Here is a 6,000-nt window from a genome sequence, read left to right on the forward strand (position 1 = left end):
AATCTCCATGTACCACTCGACGAAGTGCGTATCGATGAAACAATGCACTTTGTCGAGAAACCGGTGGAAATCATGGATCGCAAAGACAAGGAAACTAAACGCAGCCATATACATTTGGTAAAGGTTCGTTGGGAATCCAAGTGTGGCGATGAATTCACTTGGGAACGAGAAGATCAAATGCGAACAAAGTATCCTCATCTGTTTGTTATGGATTCTTCTACTTAATTTCGGGACGAAATTCTCAAAAGCAGGGAATGTTGTGACATTTGTCAATTTTTATTCGTATTCGTATTTGTATTCGTTAAACCGACCTGTTGTGTCGTTTCAATAAATTGGTTTTGTCATTTATCATTTAATATTAATTACGACGATTTATAGTTATTTCTCATTCATTGTTTATCTGTTTAGTTCAAATAACGAATCTCCGAGCTATACAACTTTAAAAATAATCAATCTCCAAACTCTACGGGTATAAAACGTAAACAATCCCAAGATAATAAAATATACCAAGTTTCGATCAAGTTACATATAGTTATAAAGTTCAAGGGTTAAACATTAATAAAGTAAAAACAGTTTATATACATATTTAAGAAGTTGAGGGGCTTAAAGTGAAAACTGGAATTTAAATTATAATATTATATTAATAAAAAAACCCCAACTGGCCCTCTCTTCCCCCTCCCTCACGTTTTTCCGGCGAGGCCAAATTCCAGCGAGGGCAGGAACATTCCGACGACCCTCAAAACATCCATTAAAACCCCGTTTTGATCCATTAATCCCACCAAACGACTCCTATACTAATTATAAACATTATTGCATGATTAATTCCATCATTTAACAAACATTTAACTCATATTAATTAACGACTCGCCGAATTATATTAAAAAGTCCATTAACTCGAATTAAACATCAATTGATGCAATTGACACTATAAATAGGACCCAAATCAACATCTAAACTCGCACCAATATTCAATATCCTCTCTAACACTCTCTGTAACTCTGATTTGTTCATCAAAGTTACTTTTCCGGTGAGTCTTGTTCTCCATCATTCGTGCACCAAATCAGGTAAGCAAGATATGAAATCGTGTTAGTTTCAAGTGAATAACAAAACCCTTAACATAAATTGAACAAACACTGAACAGATTTGGGGAATTGAATCTAGGGTTTTATGAGGAAGAAGATGAACTTGAATTTGTGTATATAAGTTATTATGTTTAATCTGTTTACAACAAATCTGTTTGGTCTAGTGGTTATGTATGTTGACTGTGGTTTTGAAGACCCGGGTTCGAACCTGGGTCACTGCACATTTTTTTTAATATATTTTTAAACCATGTTTACTAATTTTAATAGATTATATATATGTTTATAAATCAATATAAATTAAATAAAATCACTATTAAGTTAAATACAAATTTTTTAGATTGTTTTAACCAAAAACTAAACTTTACCAAACCCGAATCATTCGTTAAAACTCGTAAAAAAATAAATATATAAATATGAATATATATACCTATATCATCGTCGTAAACTTTATAGATTCTTAAAAGACAACAATTATACTAAAATAAAATATACCGGTAACATTGGAATCCTATAACATTTTTATATACAAATTTAATATAAAACTCATAAGTAATATTATAATAACAAGTAATAAAAACATGTTAACATAAATATTAATACACTTAAAAATGTGTAACTAAATACTTATAAACAACAATATACGAACCTTAAAACCAACCTTTTATTTCCATTGTTTAGTTAGTAATTATTGTGTTTATTATTTTAGCTCGCGAGATTCGATCGTTTGGTTTCATATAACGCGCTTTCGTTTCATTTTCATGTTTGTTATCCCAACTCAAAGGTGAGTTTCTCACACCCCCTACTCTTTTTATTGTTTTGGGGGTAGCATATGTATCCTACAAAAAAACCCAATTGTTTATGATTTTGCTTACAAACTACAATTCATACATGGACTCGTGTGCTTACTTGTTACTTTCTCAATATTATTTGCTCATGGATTACTTCATTATAGTATGATCATACGCCCCCCTTTGCACTCAAGACCTTGTTGTTATGAGTGGAAAAGGGCCTCAATAACCAAGTACATTGGTGCACAATCCCAATTAGAAAGAACCTTATTTACTTTCACGAGTTTCATGGAATTGTATGGTTTTTATGTATTATATAAAAAATGTGTGAACTCACCAACTATTAAGTTAGTTGACATTATGTTATACATATGTTACAAGTATGCTTATTAAAGGATGAAACAAGCAAAGACACTAGACATAGGTTTATCAAAAATAAGGTGTTTGACTTGTTTATTTCCTTGTATTTTTCTTATTTGCAAAAGTACTTGTTATTTGAGTCATCAATGAAATAAGGATAATATTGTCGCTTAATAGTGTCACATGTGTTTTGGGAAATATGTACGTCGCACACGGGCGTATTCAACTTTAGCCGGGGTGTTACAGAGGATTTGGTGGTAGGTATGTTGGAACTCCAGTTGGGTAATACTGTGGTATCTCGGATGGTTGATATGTTGGTATCTTGGAAGGGTGATACATTGGAACTTCAGATGGGTGATACATGGGTATTGTTGGCGGATGGTAGCTTGAATGCCTCGGTGCTTGATATCCTTGCCATGGTGTATCGTCTGAAAGATTGATCGGACTTTGTTCAGTACCGGGGAATTGAAATGGTTTGGTTAGGTCATGCTCCACGTTTTGATCGAAAAATGCTTCATAATAGTCTTCACTCGTATTATCTTTGGGTAGAGGTTCGGCCATTCCAGCCTCCTTTGCTTTTCGTACAAAGTTATCCATCATGCTCTTGAACGACATCTAATTCATTTTGGGTGGTTTAGAGTGAGGAGGGAAAGAAAAGGTTTACCTGCCTATCTTATCCCTATTTCAAATAAACAAGTAATGAAAATATTTTCCTATACTTGGATCGAAGCTTAGGTACTATCTTGTAATACCTAATTCGCTAAGATCGATGGCTCTGATACCAACACTTGTCACACCCCAGACTACGGCCTAGACATGTGACACCTATGTTGGTACCACATTTGTAATTAAATCAGAGTTACGTTCGAAAGTGGAATTCTTTATAAACATGTGGATTTATATTATAATATTTTCATACAAAAGTGGGGCTTAAAAAATTTCCCGTTTAATGTTAAAAGACTACTTGTTTTATAATTACAAAACCACCTTTCATTTTAATAATAAGTTAAAAAAAAAGATCCGAGCCATCGGATATCTTGAGCACTTCGTTTCTCCAAGCTCTAACCTTTTTCACCTGCAAGATGTAAGAAAATATGTCAGCAACGAATGCTGGTGAATATGCTGACGCTAAAATATTTACTTTACTTAATCACCCCTTGAGACTACGTAGGTCTCGGCCCAACGTGACTTAGGAATAATCAAGTTAAAACAACACAATTCATAAACTCAAGTCTCTACACTCGGTTCCCCCCAGCAAACACCGCAACGTTCGACTAGTTGAGTGCTTATACGTATACACAAGGTCATACTCCCCGCAGGCGAGCGTAATTGTGACCAAGTGTGATGTGCCCATCACAAATGTAAGGATCTAGACAAACATACACGATAACCTGAGACCGGTGTTTATACCCTTGTTTATAAATATTTTAGAGACACTTAGTCACATGTAAAGTTTTTCATATAACATGTTTGACTCGTTTTGAAAACAAGTTTGTAAAAGTTGGGGCGTATTCACCATTTTCAATTTGGATCGGCTTCAAACAACGTCCGAGGGTCTTTCCCGTTGCTATCTTGCACCTATAGTACGAGTATAACCAATTGTTAGCCGGATATACAATCCGGCTTAAGACCTTAAGTCCTATTTTATAAACTTTACCACGATGAACCTTTAGTTCAAAATCTCTTTTACTTTAAAACCTTTAGTTTAAAAGTAATTTATAAACCTTTAGTTTATTTATAAAACCCTACGTTTCTACTTCTCTAAGAAACGTATTCTTTTCTTTTCTTTATTATTTAAGAATAGTTATTTATTCCTTAAATAATATTTATAACAAAGAGAATATATATATACTTACACACACATATACATATTTATAATTATTCATAATTTTTTCTTTTATTCTTTCTTTGTTATATTTTCTTTTCTTTTATCGAGGTATCGAGTATAACCTCGACTTAAGGTTTAAGCCTTTATAATATTTTATTATTATTTTCTTCGGGCATTATGCCTACCTTTTCTCGGCTTATAAACCCTAATACTTGAGCAGGACCTCAACACCGTTTCACATTCTTTATTCTCTTGCTCGATCCTTCTTCTTTTGTCACTCTTTTCCTTTGGCACGCAACACGATGAACACCAAGACTTCACCAATCTTCGGCACGCATTTCGAGACTAATCACCATGGTGTCGAGGAATGACAAACTCCTTTTTGGTGGGTACGTCGGTGGAAAGTGGCACGAACTTCGAGGAAACGACACTATAATCGAGGAATCGGGGCACGGTTTTCGAGGTGGATCGAGGGAATGATTGTGGGATTCTAGTGAGATGTTAGAAAGAGAGAGATAACTGATTTTGGGATGAAAAATGTGAGATCCCGGACTTGCTATTTATAGACAAAGTCCAGAGGCCCATTGCGATATGCGATGGCTTCCTTGGCTAGCCCGTCGCGTATCACGACGTAGGTCTGGCCATTCACCATGTAGAACTGCCATGTGGCGACACATGGCATCCGTTGCGCCACGGGGCGGACGTGCTGCCACGTGGTGACACGTGGCGGAGGTTGTGCCACTTGTTGACACGTGGCACGACACGTGCCCATCGCGATACGCGATGGGTCTCTCTTCTGATCCATCGCGTGTCGCGATGGGTCAGGAAAACAGATTTTTCATTTTAAACCCTTAGGTTTGGAATTTGACGTTTTTGGTCCTTAAACTTTGGAATTTTGATATTTTGAATTCGAAATTTTCACGATGTTACATTGGGGACAATGTATCCCAAGTGTGGGGATGTGGAGAAATTTTTCAAAAATTTCAAAAATAAAAATTTTCCAAGTTTGGTGTGTGGTTCAAAAGATGTGTTGAGATAAAGATCCCTTTTCATGGTCATAATTCCCGTGTGTAAGTATTGCCAAGTTTTAAAGGAAATGGTAATAGATTTTCAGCCAAGAGTGACATGTTTTTGGTTATTTATTTCGCGTAACATGCTGGTAACAAATTTTGGGTTGGAACTTTATACCAAGGGTTTTCATGGTTGGCATTATTAGAAGGTAAGTAGTGTGATCCTTCGTGTTTGAACTTGTGTAATGAATGCGTTCCGAAACCTTAGCTTGGCATTAGCGCAAAAATGATAGAGGCATTTAGGTATAACCTCATCTGGATGAGTGAGAGTGCGGGTTTGGGGGTTGGGCCTCATACATTATACATATGAGCGTGGTTAACAAGAGGGGCGGGGTTCGGTTTCCTTCGAAAACATTTTTGGACTTATTCTTTTTACTCAATCAACCCCGATGTTAAATTGCGAGACGATCCAGCTTAGTAGGCTTCTCTTTGTATTTGTAATTGTTTTAGTACTCACCAATAGGAAGTAGAAAGTATCATGTTTATTTGCGTTATCGGAAAAAAAATATTGTTAGAGATTCATTGTTCAAGGTATTATGTATTCATTATAGGAAAAAAATGAAGAAAAAGAAAAAGAAAAAAATTAGTCGTGTATTAGTTGTTATTTTATCTCTTAGGTTTGTTTAGAATTTATGTAATAAGCCGGATCAAATCGTCGAGCTACTTTCAATATTTCCATTCCGTACCCAAACACTTGGCCCCGTTACAACCCATAATAAGCCCTTTTCATTTGTGCGAGTGTCTATGCATTCATTAGGCGGAGGTTCGATAATTACACAAGCTTACTATAGTAGATTGGCACACGTGCATTTGGGTGGACTAGCACATCATGCTAGCTTTGAGAAAAGTAATCAGTGGAAAGTTCAAGAGGA

Source organism: Bidens hawaiensis, unplaced genomic scaffold (assembly GCF_021521415.1).
Source record: "Bidens hawaiensis isolate Kalapana, Puna unplaced genomic scaffold, B.hawaiensis_p1.1 tig00000369_1, whole genome shotgun sequence".
NCBI classification, from domain to species: domain Eukaryota; kingdom Viridiplantae; phylum Streptophyta; class Magnoliopsida; order Asterales; family Asteraceae; genus Bidens; species Bidens hawaiensis.